General features: G+C 30.2%; 2 non-coding genes across 2 annotated transcripts; one reads left to right on the top strand and one right to left on the bottom strand.

Moving 5' to 3' along the window:
* Positions 1–2,779: 2,779 nt before the first annotated feature.
* Positions 2,780–2,852, bottom strand: Trnak-cuu. Its single transcript has one exon. It is a non-coding gene; the product is annotated as a tRNA-Lys (tRNA).
* A 4,489-nt stretch (positions 2,853–7,341) lies between these two features.
* On the top strand, positions 7,342–7,414 carry Trnak-cuu. Its single transcript has one exon. It is a non-coding gene; the product is annotated as a tRNA-Lys (tRNA).
* Positions 7,415–17,219: the final 9,805 nt, after the last annotated feature.

Genomic DNA, 17,219 nt, shown 5'->3' with positions numbered 1-17,219 from the left:
TTAGATATGTTTACATTTCGGTTGTAGTTCTACGTTTAATACAGATTTCAATAATGACGTTGTCAAAAGTGCTTGTAAAAGCCTATATTATACGACATAATTTAGATACAATATATTTTTATGTTATTTATTTATTTATTGGAAATAGTTACACCATCGACATATCACTAACACATTCACTTAGCAGTAGATACAGGGTATTAAATCTAGGTGAATAAATAATTTCAGGTATAAATAGATAAATGCTATACATAAATAAAATAAAAATATAGAATCGCTCACAGCACCGGATATATATTACAAACCATGTTTTTTTTTTAAGATTAATATAAAAAATGTGCTCTTTTAAAGCCAAACGAATGAACCGATTTTCATGAAATTGGGTAAAAATCATGTACTCAAAAAAAGGAAATAGTTACATCTATGTCTAATTCTTAATGACATGTGAAAAGAGTGGATCTGCGAGTTACAACTAGTACTAAATACAATAAATAGTATAGATGATGAAGAATAATCGTTGTTCATTCCCTTTCTTCACGGAAGCTCTTATTATCGTTGAAAGAAAAATTAAAAAAATTGCGAAAGTAATTATTGATGTCAAAAATTAAACCAATCTTATAGCGTATATAGCAAACTGATTATTGGGCTTCCCTGTAATTCCTGTAAAAACCCCTTTGAATTGTTTCGTGTAGTTACTTCATAAGAGGAATGTACTACGTTCATATAAACTTATGAGAGTCTATTGTTACGCTAAAATATAAGACAGTAGAAGGAGGCTTGCAACTAATATTCAGTTGGTTTAATTGTAATTGTGATAATTAAAAAAAAATCATATTTGTATATGTTTAAGTACTTAATGTTAATATTTTTTTATGTTAATATCTAGATATTATCTGTGCCTATAGTCTTTTATTTGTTGATGTATGGCAATAGACTTTCATACAGCTTATCGATATGTATATCGTTTGACTATTGACCTTTGTGTCATGAAATTTGCTTTGTATACATAAATACTTAGTTATATTATTTTATTTTCATGTTTTTTTAGTGTTTATATGACACTTTTTTTATTAAGCTTTTCAAATTTCCGCTAAAATATCGATGCCTAGTACTTGGTCCGCTACGAAGGGCGTATACAGAAAAATAAGGGATACGAGTTACGTGCGAACTTAGACCTTATAGTTCGTAGATGTTTCTGATGAATATAAGGAATACCAATGTGATAAAATATCATTACTTAGCCTGTTTGTTCGACTACTTTTGCGTTATTACGAATATTTTTTATAGCTTAAAAATTGAACTGGTAATAACATAAATACAGTATTGTCGATGAAATTTTGATTAATAAATCCCAGCACTAGACGGTCAATAAGCGTCCGATGAAGTTAAATACTTTCTTGGAACGTAAGTCCGGTCTTGGCAAGTTTGCAACTTGTCGATTTATTGGACAAATAGTTTGAACAATTTCCGGAGATTTATAGTTTGTCTTGAATTCAATGCGCTAAGCAATATTGTGGCAAACTTCCATTATATCGATATCTTTATCGACATAATTGTCGACTGCTCAAACAACTGCTCATACAATGTTTAGACAGACAAGTTTTCAGGTAATTTGAAATAAATAGTACCATTTGTCTTTGTAATTATAAAGGAGGTTTTATGTACTCTGTGTAATTATAGCAAATTATATTGATAGATATCGATCAGAGTTTTTTATTTGTCCCTAAGAATCTTATAATTCCCTGGTATGTTAATTATATTACCTATTATTTGCCGACCAATACTTACAATTGATTTTGTTGCGAAATAATTATTTTAAAAACGTAATATGTAAGTATGTCATGGACATAATCTGAATAAAAAAAAAAAACAATAATAGTCTTTACTATTTCGTTGCTATAGAGCTATAGTATATCAATAGTTTAGCTGTTTATGCTAATAGAACGATAACATTATTGAAGCCAAATTTTTTGCGCGGGAAATCACCCCAACCTTACATCAACTCAATGAATCGAAAGCTGACTTTACTATTTTTGCGAACGATACGGTCCGCCTATAATCTGCAATTGCGACCCCAAATTATTTCCCCTTCGAAATTCAAAAGCTAAAATATAAAATGGCCGCGGCGTCTTGTCTTTATCTTTTCCTTATGTAAATGGCGGTGAAATATTGGGAATTTAATGAGGTTAAGAACTTTCCCGCCAACGTCGGCGCCATTCGCCTCGAGGGGATTTACTTTTTTTTTTATGAGGCATGGACGCAGAAATCTTTTGTCATTTTTTTTTATTTGAAAATTCAAATAAACAGTCAATTTTCCATAGTAAGAAATATGCATGTGTATTAAAAAGTCCTCCAATATTACATACAACATTCTAATATAAATATACATATAGTACCTCTTTGGATAATATTCCATAAGCGTTTTAGGGCTATGGAACATGAGTAGTTCTTAATTAATATCTAGACTACGCTAAGGGTCCCTCATCTCGAATCAAAGGAGAGGTTGCCAAAATATCGCTAGATTTATTGCTAAGAGGAAGTCTTCGCTACTTCCGCTATCACAATGGCTCCTGGATCCGTTTCCGTCGCACACTTGAGAGTTGAATGTATTGAGAACTTCCTTGCTCTTAATGAATTCTGCAAATCTACGTTTTCATATGAAAATTCTATATAATTATTTTAACTATTTATAAATTATCTTAAAACTAATTTATATTTAATTGCTATTATTTTTATAATCATATTATTAATTTGGTATGAAATCTACAAAATAATATGTCGCCCAACGTGGGGCTCGAACCCACGACCCTGAGATTAAGAGTCTCATGCTCTACCGACTGAGCTAGCCGGGCTTCTGTCAAATATTGGAAAAATAAATCTTCATCTTTTCTATTGAAATCTTGGGCTAACCAGGGCAGTGATCATGAGTGATATAAGTATAGATATACATTTGTTTATTATATAATATTGTGTTTTTTATTAAGTTAAATTGTAAAAAAATGGATCAAAGGATTTACAACAAATGGGTTTATAAAAAAAGTTGTAAATTTAATTCATATGCAAAATTTTAAAAGCCAATTAAAAATATTAATTATTTAAATTGTAATTTTAATTAATTTTAATTAATTTAATTTGTAATTTTTGTTGGATAATTATAGGCCATTTAAATAACTTGCTCTAACTTATCTTATAGGTTTACAGTAATAACAAATGTAATAGGACATTTTCGTTGTTGAAAAATAAATTATAAAAAATTATTTAATATATGTAAAAAATAATGTGTAAAAAATACCTACTCAAATTTATTGATTGGGAGTCGCAAAAGCGCATTTTTATTGTATTATATTAATCGTTATTTTTAGTCTGTATATTACATGATCTAAAACACGAGCTATGACGTCAGATAGGCAAAAACTGTCATTTCAAAATCATCAGGCTCTTTCATGATTTTTAGTGCTCATATTTGTACATTAAACTTCGTCTTACATACCCAATTATTGTTTCTATCAATGTGACGTCACAAAAATGACTGACAGCACTTTGACTGACTTTTGCGAAAATAAATAATGCATAAAATGGAGTTTTATTTTTATGACACCAATAAATGTTTATTGCTTCGAATTATATATTTTTGGCTCTATATTAGGTTAATTAATATTTTGATTTTAAACATAGTAGAATAACTTTTTAAACATTTTTTTTTTAAACAGATAAAACTAGCCTTTTTGTGTTCTTACAGAATACACCCACCGGCCAGTCATCCACTGGCGTGTAGATGGCGTCTGACAGTTCTCTATAAATAATTTATTTTATAAAGCCGGTCACGTGGTCCGCCATCTCACCCAAGCGGACGATAATTAGCGTCGACACCGACAGGGGACGTAGATACTTAACTATATTTTACACTGTGACAATTAATCGGTCGAGCAATTTGATTTAATCGAAATGGATATCATTTTATAAATATGCCATTAAGAGGTTTTCGATATGGTTTTAAGTGGAACCTTTTTGGTTGTAAACATTACTTTCTAATGTTTCTAGAAAGATAAGTGCAGTTTCGATATGAAACGTTTGAGGAATTTGTGATTTTTATTTAAGTCATTTTTATTTTTGAAGTTTTCTTTAAGTGTATTGTAAAAATATAATATTAATAAATAATCATTAAAGGTTGTATAACTTCTAGCTATTGAATTATATTCAGTCATAGAATTGTGTAAATGTAATGGATGCATTTTGATTTGACATTTTTATAAAAATAACTAGAAAAATAATAATATTTAATCTAAAATAGGAATTGTTATTTAAAAACGGAAGATAATGGATGAATTTAACAAAAATTGTAAAAATAAATAATGTAAACTATATTAAATATTGTTAATTATTTGATATTCCTGTTTACTTCAAGTTAGGTCTACAGTATTTATATTCAAATTGTACCGTCGAACGGAAATGACGTCAAAAAGTAAATCATTATACATTTGCGTAAGAAAGTTATACTTATAATTATAGACAAGTTAATATGTAACAAAGACTGAAAGTCCTATGTATAGAACAATAAATTAGATTATTACGAGATTTCAAATGCACATGTACCTACGCACATGTATTTTATTTAAGTAACCTTTACAACAGAGCGTTATTGAATTACTAATATTTAAACGCTTCCACCGTTTCAGAAAGCAGGCTCTACCGAGAAAAAACGGTAAGTAAAAGTAAAGGTAAACTCGCATAGTTGCTCTTTTAAAACTAACAGCTGTTATTTACAATTATTGTTAAATCAGTCCTGCGATGGAAGCCGAACTTAAATCTAAGCCTCTTTTATTTAAAATGTATTACTTTAATAAACAAAACGATTTATTGATTACATTAGTCTTAATATTGTTTTTTTATTGTGAAGATATTCCCGGGAAAATGTTATCCCTCATTGTTATTGATACAATAAACACTGAAGAAAATTGAATATAAATGACTCCATAGTTATCTAACGCTCGTGTAGGAGTACACGCAATATATTTTTTTAATTATTTACTAAATTAGATTCTTAGACGCGGTCATAGGCGGTCATAGGACTTTCAGGGGTAATTAATTAGTATTTTGAGAGGTCTGGGATTATTTCTGGATATCATTTATTAGGTCTCGAGTTAATTACTAGCAATAAGTTCAACTAACAATAATTAGTATTTTTGTGTTCCGAATTGAAGGGTGAATGACCTAACTAGGCGAAAGGGACACGACATCCCAGTTTCCAAGGAACATTGATTTTAATGGACGGTAAACTTTTCTTATAGTGCCAAATATATGTAAAGTATTTAATGTGACATAGAGCCAAGATGACCTTAATCGATGATTGCGAGTTCAAATCCAAGCAAGCACTTCTGAATGTGTGCTTAAATTGTGTATATGATTCATCTCGTGCTCGGTGTTGAAGTAAAATAAATAAAAGAATAATAAAATAAAATAATATGTTCCAAACCTTCTCAAAGGGAGAGGAGGTCTTAGCTCAGTAGTGGGAAATTTACAGACTGTTATTGTTTTTTGTTGTTGAATGTGACATAAATATCTATTTTGGTTGTGGTGTAAATCCGAATCTCATGCGTGAAATTGACGTTTTCTGTTTTTATTTATTCATTTTCAATCGTATATTATTGATATTTAAGTTCTGCATATAACTTATCTTCGGTCAACGAGAACACGAACTAATTTGTCTCAGCTCCCTCGATCTTCCTCGATAAAAGGAAATTTACATTGTGGGACTTTCCGTAATTGAGTGGGTGGTCCTGAGATGCCAAAAGATGTAAGGAGTGATATATTGCTTGATAGTTTTTGTACGTAACTTCGATTTTACTTAGAACATTTCGAATCTGAATTCAAATTATCTGTTATTTGTATAAATTACGATTTTATTTTGTTTTCGAATGGGATTTATATGATACCATTAAATATCTTCAGAAAATCTATTGCTATTTTATTTATCAACAGGAATATGAGATTCATACTTGTCGCTTGTTGAGAATTTAAACAAAACTTCCTCGGACTGTTTTGTAAAGTCAGTCATAATAATAACATAATATAAATAACAACAACAACATTACGTACAAGATAGTTATGTTAGCTCAAAGCATGAAGACAATAGAAGTGAATGCTTAATCAGCAGAATGTAAGTCATTGTGTCATTCTATGCTTTGGGATCATATGTCTTGGGAAACGATTTTGTAAAAAGGGAACAACATTCGACTAGATTATAAACCTCTGTTCAGTCGTGTCAATTTTAATTATAATTAAATATTTTAAAACTCAAATATTATATATTTAAAAAAAAAGTCTGTCTTGCTCCCGTATACTTGGCTAGATACTCCAGTGCATCTAACACGTAAACATGATCACAGTTTCGTGTAAATCAGCTCAAGCCTAGCGCCTAGCTATTTTCATGTGCTCCATATCTATTTATAACTCATTACTTGTGTGTATATAATATAAATAGTAAAAATAAAGTGCTTGGTTGTATAAATATATTCGTATCCCTTTCAAACTTTCTTTTTTACCCTCTTTTTCCAGCAGTGTGACATTTATGGGCTTTTAAATATATGGCTGTTTATCTTACTCGATTTCGTACGAGTAAAATTCATAAGAAGATAATCAAGTCCCCATAAATGTGATGTTTTCTCAGAAATCCTTAGCCACTGAGCGTTGAAATCGTTAAAAGAAAAACTATCCTACATTAGAGTCAAATCTTGCGACGTCTAATCCCTTAGTTTTTTTTATGGATTAGTTTGGCGGACGAGCATTTGGGCCAAGTGATGGTAAGTGGTCACTATCACCCATAGACAATGACGCTGTAAGAAATATTAACTATCCCTTACATCGTTAATGCGCCATGAACCTTGGGAACTAAGATGCTATGTCCCTTGTGCCTGTAGTTACACTGGCTCACTCATCCTTCGAACCGGAACACAACAATACTGAGTACTGTTGTTTAGCGGTAGAATATCTGATGAATGGGTGGTACCTACCCAAGCGGGCTTGCACAAAGCCCTACCACCAAGTATATTATATTAAGTATGTAGTTTTGCTTATGTATAGGAATAACTAACACAAACAGCTGATTATGTTGAGGTTTCGATGTTAAAATGAAGCGTGGAGCTTATTCTTCAATATAATGAGCAAAAATTTTCACATAAATAAAAACGATATTAGATTTGATATCTAGCTGATGTATGTTTGTAAATCGGCTGCTTCTATAGTAGTAACACTACTTAGCCAGTAGTAACATACAACTATGCAAAGAAACTTTTAAAATATATTACGATGTTATATATCTTGTTTTTTCTTATGATAGCTCAAGCCCGGCTAGCTCAGTCGGTAGAGCATGAGACTCTTAATCTCAGGGTCGTGGGTTCGAGCCCCACGTTGGGCGCATATTTATTTTATATGGTATCAATTCTCAGTACTTTTTTCGTTCGTTTATATAAAGACAATTAAATTACAATTTTATAAGAATATAAGTTTTTCTAAAAAAACAAGTGGTAAAAAGCAACCGATGGTTGTGTCTCTCGACCTCTCACCTCGACGTCAGGGAAGAAACTTCAACAATATGTTACGAGAGTAACCTTAGCCTTCAATACGGTGTTATGACATTTGATACTATATCATAATTTATATCACATTATTATTGCATATTATGAATATAGCAGAGGCAAGAGAATTTACTTTATTATATACAATTATTATTATTATATATTGTAATTAATTGATCAATAATTTGTTAAACTGTAATTAATGTTATTTTATATGGCATAGCATTTAATACTGGCATGTAACACTATTTCTTATTTTAAATATGATTGAGCTGTCAATAGAAAACAATTGGACGATAGCGGGGCATTCTAACAAAAGATAGAGAGATTGAAGCATCATTGTAAAACGATAATATTATTTTGGCCATCCCGAACTACTGTAATTACAAATAATTACTCACGTTTTAGTATATTTTATTGATTATACTTAGTAGTGCAAGACATATACATATATGTACATACACAGTTAATTGAATGAACAGAAAAGAAACAGTAAGACTAAGATTGAAGTAAAAGTAAACGCTAGAATTAATATATTTTAAAATATGACAGGGTAAGTTCCGCGGCCGAGGGGCGGGGGGCGGTGCTTCCGCAGGAAACACCGTGCTGTGATTGCATCCCCTAATCAGATTCACTACCATCTCGACTAGGAAATTCGAGACGATTGATTAGTAAATAGATCATTTGATTAGATCTAGACTTGATTACATATCAATAATAACAATTCATGCCCAAACTTGATTTAATATATTTTTATTTGATTCACTATTTCTATTTTTATTGTCTCGTGTATGAGTATTTCTTTGTCCCATGTAAATAAATTAATATAGTAGTCATTGTAATTTTAGATTCCAAATTTATTGTTGCTTCTAGGCTGGATATGTATAGATTTCATTATATTTAATTAACATGACTCTGTAATTAAATAGGTGACAATCCCAGTCCTTTTCGATATAACCTACATTCCCTACCGGTCGTAGCTTTACATTGCATAGAAAATAGCTATATTGCCACCTCACATTTACTGACAAAAATGCTGTTATTCTCATATAACATTCATTAATTCATTATATATATACATATATTTAGTTAAGATATTTTTTTGGATATTATAAATATTTCTTGCATGTGGGGTAAGCGAAGTGTGGTGGTGCAAACTAGTTAAATTAGCCTCTTTATTAGGCTATTAGCCTAGCCATTTTACTTAAAGTAGCCTTTCATATAATTTCCTGAATGGCATCCACCAATATGCGAACCAACTGAAAATAAAAATATTTACACTGGTTGAACCATATTTTTTAAATAATATAATCTTTCAGTATATTATTAATGTGTGAATGTAAGTTAAATGACTAGGCTATTAAATGAAAGGCCAATTTAGCTAGATCGTCGCTTGCAACATTGAAATTAAAAAAAAAAGCCTTGAATAGTGAAACTGCTAGTAGTAAATCTGAGATTTCAATAATTGTGCCACACACACCGCTCAAGCAAATCGTCTCAGCAGGTCGTCGCAACGATTCAGTGGTTATAATATCCATTTCACCGTGACGAGGGGAATGCTATCCATATATAATGTCTCCTGCTGTTATATGTTTGTAGTGATGCAGCTATTAGTATTGAAATTTCGGTGTTTTATCGTTACATAGTATAAAACAAAGTCGTTTATCTCTCTGTTCCTATGTATGCTTAAAATTATGCAACGGTTTTGATGCGGTTTTTTTAATAGATAGACTGATTCGAGATGAAGTTTCTTTTATATATATAATACATGCATAATAAAGTAGAGAAGCACTGGTAAGTTTAGATGTTTCTATGTGATAGTATCAGAATTGCATCAGAGTGAAGCCGGGCTGACTGACTAGTTTTTTATAAGTAAAAAAATAATATGCTTTGACATATACAGATTAAGTCGTAGTATCGAAATTGGTTTTTAGTAAGTATTGTTGGTTGTGGGTACTGATCCTTGAAATATAGTTAAGTTCGAATATACCTAATTCTGTTTTTACCATAGCTTTGCATTATACATTTTTATTATCTGTATTTTTGACGGAATGCAATTGATTTTATAGATTGGTAATGATAAAACGAGAGGCTATTAGTGATCATCGTCATGGTAGTACAGAAAGTAATCGTCGTGCTTGTTGGCTCACTCATATTGGATCACACACGTTGACTCATACATATTGGCTCATTCAAGAATCAAACTTCAAAACCAAATCCTAGTAGCTTTTCATTTTCTGTCACTAGTGACCTAGTTCATAATAGAATAGCTTTTATTGTATACATTTATATTATACGTGTCGGTATTTCACGTATCTATTGTAATATATTAACACATGATAGATACTATATAGTTGATTCTCTTATTATTTAATTTACAAATAATATAATTAAAATTTCGAGTGATTCGTTTTAATCCGTTTTCCTACATGGCTAGCCCTTATTTTATCCGTATATATTATTCGTTTATATATACGGTATAAATCATTGTAAACTGGACGAAATCTCTTGTAAGAGATGAGCATACACTATTTAATTTTAAAATCATCTGTTAATTTATTTTTTCTGTCATGCTGTCATAATATTTTAATACCTTTGTATTAGTCTTAGATTAGTTGTTTGTATGTTTTGCATTTTAATGGCGTATTGCAGTACTTAACTTGTATATATGTATTAAAATAATTGATCGATTTATATACAAAATACTGTGTGGTTACGCATCATGCTCTATATATATATCTCTGTGTTAAATCGTATAATAAAATGAGCTTCGAACTCTATCCAACGCCATCGCCAATGAATTGCACGTAAAACCGCTAATTAGACATTGTATTATCATTATATTTCTACTAGAAAAGGGCATTTTATTTTATTGTATTAAAACATAATATTAAAAACATAATCTATGACATAAAGTCATTTATCATCAATATCAATCTGCCCATTTTTCATGATAATATGTTTAGTTTAGTACATTTTAGTACTACGCTGGGTAGTAGATTAGAACAAAAGATTTGAAAAAATTTCGTCGTCGAATATTAGAAATAGAGAGGCAACGGCGTAAATGGAATAAGTTCAAAAAGAGAATGCCTTTGCTCTGCAGTGTGACTTATGAACGTTTGCTTTTTTTATCATTAATGTCAAAATGATCAAAATGTCAAACAACGATTTTACCCGCGTAATTTTTTTTATAAAGATATAAACCATAAATTATTAAAAAATTATGATCAAATCATCAAATAATAGATGTATTCATTAAATTTTATAATATTAATTATCACAGTAATAATCTATCCCTAAAATGCCCTCTGTCCAAGTAAATCGTCTCAGCAGGAGACGGTTTATAGTCAGATTGGAGATATGTATTCATTACACCGTCACAAGGGGACAGATAATTAAATTCAAGTATAATCTGTGTCGTTGACTGTTTGTATTCATGTGAAAATTAGTTCTTCGGTTGAAATAAACGATCAAAGAAAAAAAAAAACATCGAATGACAGATTAAAGTATTTTTTATACTTTATAACAAAAATTCATTTAGTGACTTTTAATATTAAACAAAAACAACAGTTATATAAATTTTATAAACAATTATATAGTTTAATTAAATATATTAATTATTTAATCAGACAAAAATAACACAAAATGAACGTGCAATAAAATTTCTATATAAAGGTTTTATATTTCTTTACTTTACATATTGTTAACAGACTAGGTTAGCCTGTCATTTGCAAGCTATCATTTATAGGTACTTTAGAATTGTAATAGGAGTAGCAAAACATTTTATATATTGATTACCTACATTAAAACTAATCATTTTAATGAACAAATTACTACCTATAAATATCTACGCGTGTTTACTTAGCGACATGAAAAAAAAGTAAATCTTTTAAAAAAAAGAATAATTAACCATTCTACATAAACAAAGATTTACAGTCATGATTATAATGCAAATATTTCCCCCAAATTCCTAGCAAGCAGCGGTCTATCAGATTCCAATAATAAAATCGATTACATGCACCCTTTTATACCTATAGACTATAGACTAGTATATTATAGTAGGCGTTCGTCTTAGTTTATTTTATACCTATAATATAAATGTAAATAATGTATATGGATTTTATTGTATATATTATATCTATTGGACAAGGAGTATACCATTTCGTTGGATTTCGAAAGAATGGGGAAAAACGATCGCGGAATATTTAAAATATTTCCACTAACGTTAATGATATTAATAAATTAAAAACAAAATGAAAAAACATTGTAGTGTATTCAGATCTTACTTGGCTTTTACAAGCATTTGAAAGATGAATAGTAAAGCTACCAATTTGAAATGTAGATTGTACTGAGGAGATTGAGAAACTCAGTAGTTACGTTTAAGTCAATTGACATACTAGTGTATGTAGTATCATAAGTAGATGATAAAAAAGCATGGGTCTGGGTAGATAATCTTGTGTTGAATAATTCTAATACTCATATTTTTTTAAACAAATTATTCGAATTTATGTATCGGCAAAGATAAAAATATTTGCGGAATAATAAAAATAGCACTATAATATAACAACTACAATAATTAATGAAAATGTCGATACTACTACTAACAAATTTGAAACTTGTTTTATGTACATAATATTACTATATTACTACAAGAATTATTTAAATACATTTAAATAAATTATCCATGAATTTGTATCATTGAAATTCACCCCGCAAACGTAACTCATTTTCGGTTCTCATTTTTTCAGTAAAATAATATATCCATGCAGCGCGTTCTATTTAAAAACTAGTGTTTTTAACGTAAGAAACTGTGGCGTAAATTTTTCACTTTAAAATGTATTTCCTAAGGTTGGTAGCGCATTGGAGTAGGTAGGAGAAAACTAGTGTTTTTAACGTAAGAAACTGTGGCGTAAATTTTTCACTTTAAAATGTATTTCTTAAGGTTGGTAGCGCATTGGAGATATAAGGAATGATTAGTATTCAAGCACAAACACCCATACCAGTCCACTGAATTATATGAAATTAAATTTTTGCCCAGATAAAGCGTAACCTGAGCTAAGATTATGCATATGACATAAACGTATATATTTAATACTTAGGTATTCCTTATGCGTGTTTTGCCATTTGTTTAGCGAGCAATGACGTCACAATACGTCACGCGAAGCCAAGGAATGGTTAGTAACAGCCTGTACATTTCCCACCGCTGAGATAAGGCCTCCTCTTCCATTGAGGAGAGGGTTTGGAACATATTCCACCACGCTGTTCCAATGCGGGTTGGTGGAATGCACATGTGGCAGAATTTCCATGAAATTAGACACATGCAGGTTTCCTCACAATGTTTTCCTTCACCGCCGAGCACGAGTTGAATTATCAACACAAATTAAGCACATATATATACTGGTGCTTGCCTGGGTTTGAACCCGCAATCATCATGATGCACGCGTTCTAACCACTGGGCCATCTCAGGAATGTTTATGATATTAAAAATGTTGCTTGAATTAATTTCGTCTGATTTTTTAGCCTTTAATGTATTATGTCGTCAAGAATGTGTAGTTATGTTATTACATCTGTAAGGGCTGGTTTCTATAAAAGCGTCATTGCCTTGTTCTGACGCTCATTGCGAATTCACTTTGGCAGTCTTTCCCGTTTTTTTTAAATGTAGAACGAGAAATTATATAAAATTCATGTTTTTACATCCGAAATACCGAACCCCATCGTTTATTCTTGTAAGACGCACATCAAACGGATCTCGACGCAGGGTTTCCATTTCGAGCCCTTGCGAAAGGGTAAAGAAAAAAAAATCACCAAGTAAAGACGCAATTACTCCTAGACAAACATAACGTTACACTCATTAGAAACGAAAACAAACTTTTGTGTAAAGACATAGAGTCAAAAATTGCTTGTCATTAATTTGTTACCTGCAAACATAAGCTTGCGCAGAGTTCGCTAAAAGCACGGCCGTATCAAAGAAATGCGTCTAATGAATCTATTGATAGCGGAGCCTATGTGTGTATAGTATTTTTTAAAACACAAACAGCGGTGTGCGTGCAAGAAGGGGAGACGCTAAGAGACGCTTTCTTCGGCCCCTCGTTTCTTATAGATTGACCGAGGGCACTTGATTATTTGACGAAAAATAATCACGATAAGAAATTTAATGTTAACGTAGTAATAATTACTTTATGACTCAACAATAGGATGTTGCAAGCGATACTGACTGAACGCGATATCGTATATCGTTTGATTGATTTAAATAATGATAACTACTATTAGAGAAGGATGTTGAATGCTGCGAATTAGCACCGGACTTAAATTTCGTTTTAAAAATCATTTATAGTATTAATCGCGTAACAACACAACGTTTTCGTAATACAGAATGGCAATTACTGAAATTTGCAAAGTCAAATTTACAGAACTAAAATGCATTATTCAAGTATCAAGATTATCGGATCCGTTCACAAATCACCCCCTATTTCGCGCGGCTCCGTCGATCGTCTCAAAGTTGCACACACACAAGTACACGGCACTATTCGCAAGCACGGCGACGCACACACGCGCACATTTCGCGAGGGGCGCGTGGCCCTTGCAAACTCCTCCTTTATATTTTCTTTGTTATGTAAAAAAATAATAATAGGAGAAAGGGGATACCAAAATCGATACTCGAATTGCTGTGCTTACGATTGGTAAACTCCTTCAGATTTTTTTGGCTGTTACATTATGTATGATTTGAGTTGTTATTGACAGTATTTTTTTTTAATAAACGCATTTCAAATAAGCAAAAGCCACTAGTTAAGTCCAAAAAGTTTTAATTTTTGAGTGTATTTCTAAAATTTGTCATTAACTATTAAAATAATTATGAATAATTTAATTATACATACTTTAAATTTATAATAACTCGAATTATTTAAATGCACTGATTGAATAAATTAGAATTGATAATTAATTTTATGAAATTCAAATAAAATAAATCAGCATATATTTCTAAATCATAACAAAACATCGATTCAATCCTAAAAATATTGGGCTGAATATTGTTGGCCTAACGCACGAAAAAATATTTTTTTTAAAAACTTACCTTTCACCTAAAGGCCTATCAAACGATTTTCAATTTTCGAAATCGATATAAAACGAACTTAGGATAAACACCAACGTCTCCCGATAAAGTTTTAACGACACTAACACCAGAACCGAACGACCGTTGATGACCCAAATAGCTTTTTAAAACGATTCAAAAAGAACCGGTTACCTAAACTAGACTTTGTCTTTTCATAGTTCACAAAATTGTCCAGATGCCGCGGATGCTGCGATCAAAAACTGGTTTCGTGAATAAACCTTTGTGATCGGTTATGTTTTGATTTATTCGATTTTTAGTATGAGTGGTTACAAAAAGAAGAGGCGCGCTCAACAGGTACCGTCGCGCGGAAAGCGCTCGCTTTCGAAGATTTACTTTTCGTTTGAAATGAAATATGAGAATATAGTTTTATAAATTTTTTAAACAACAAACGATATATTTAATATTTATACATTTGTAAAATATGGTTGCTTTGAATTAAAGTAGTATATTTGATATTATAATTAATGCATTTAGTTTGTTTCTGGCTGTATTTCTGGTATAATCTTGAATTTAACGTTTTAAACTCTTTTATCTTTTTTGAATTATTATTTTATATAAATATTTAAATTAATTATTGACAGGTCTAAATACTATAATAATTCATACTATGTGCACTGAGCTTGAATATATTTGTTTGAATTCTATGTGGTATAATAGTTAATAGGTTTGAAATAATAAAGGAAATATGACAATAAAAATTTATTTCACAAACCGTTTCAATATTTTTACATACAAAGTCATGCTTACACTTAGTTCTGTAATCACTAAGAATTAGTTTGATTCAAAAGAATTTGTACAAAAAAAATGTTATTTTCAATTTCATAACATATATTTAATTATCCATTTAATTTAATAAAAGCAAATATGTCAGTGTCATAATTAAAATTGACACAACATTTTGAAAGTTACTTTAGTAGGTATTATTTACCAATTGTACAAATTCTATTGAAGCGTTTATTATATAAATCGTTAATGAAATACTTATGTAACTAAAATTATAGGTATATTTGTTTTATTAAAAAAAAACAAAGTGGTTTTAAGTTTTCGTGTTAACTGTACCGAGCAATTCTTTTTATTCTTACGGCGAGTGTCATTCCCGTTGTTTGTTTCTGTGTAAAAACCGCTGAATGATTACGACGTTTACTAAAACTATTTTGGTTGATATAAAACGTAAAATACGTAGTGAATTCATGATAGCAAAATAAGGAGTTTTATTTCAAACAACTCTATAGTCTAATGTTTAATTTTCGTCTACAAACGGTACAATATTACATTTAAAAACTTTAATTGGTACAGTTACATATTATTATTATATATTATGTTAAATTGACATTAAAAAAAATTACAAGCATAAATACGATGACTTAATATATTTTTAATCAAACAAGCAAAGGTATTAATGCCGAGTTAATTTAAATCAGTTTTGAAAATAGTCACAGATAAATTATGCTTTTAATTTTTTTTTTTATAAACATTATTAAGAATAGTTGTACATTATATGCGGTGCTGTTATCTTAATACTAAATGGACGCGTTGAAACAAAGAAGCATTTATGGAGTACATTACATCTTAAAAACTATATCGATGGGTAATGGGTATCACACAGAAATCATAAAAATAAGCGTATAAAGGAAGAATACTGTTACGCAGTCCGGCTTGTAAGGGTGGACCGGTCCAGCAGATGTAAGTCTGTTTGTCATTCTAATGGGATGCGAGCGGTTTACATTTTAAAGGGTATTTTAAGGGTATTTTCGATGTTATTGTAATTGAGAACCCACTTATGTTATGAAGACTACGTTTTCGTTAAATGTTACTTGCAATTGATTTTTTGGTTTAAAATCGGTCGGTAACTTAATCTTGTATATATGTTTGGGTTAGTTTAAAGGAGTACTGAAATATTCTGATTATTTGCAATAATATATCGAGATGGATTTTATGGAGTAAGATGTTTGTAATTATATTGTCTTCATATTTAAATATGCTGTTGCTACATGAAAAAGTATTTTTGTTTAATGCCATTACTAGCAATGTTAAACATCATTTAAATGAAATTATTGGTAGTTTTACTTTTGTTTAGTTATGTGATTGGGTATTTTTTATCGAATGTCGAAATAAATTAAAATTTATGAAATTTAATTTAGTACTACTATTCGACACTAGATGACACTACAAAACAACACTAGTGACAGTGGACAATTTAGGAACTATTTCTATGAACACGGCATCTTTCGTTGAATAGCGATATAATAGTTTTTTGCTATTGGTCGCTAGGTGGCACTACTCATACTTACCAAGTGTTAAGTTGGAATTAATAATATTATAAGTAAATGTAATATTAAAATATTTCTTAATATTATTTCATTTTTCTCATGTATAACATTTGTTTATAAATGGTTATTTTTATTTATTCTGCAGGTTATTTTTTTTAATGTGTAATGGTTGGCTTATAAAATCTTATATGATTAATCTTATTTTTAATAATAAGAACACATAAAAACGATAAACAAGTGGAAAATTATAATCATATTGTTTAG

Source organism: Vanessa cardui, chromosome 20, assembly GCF_905220365.1.
Source record: "Vanessa cardui chromosome 20, ilVanCard2.1, whole genome shotgun sequence".
Lineage (NCBI taxonomy): Eukaryota > Metazoa > Arthropoda > Insecta > Lepidoptera > Nymphalidae > Vanessa > Vanessa cardui.
Note: the sequence above shows the minus strand (reverse complement) of the source record. Positions and strands in the feature narration are given on the sequence as shown.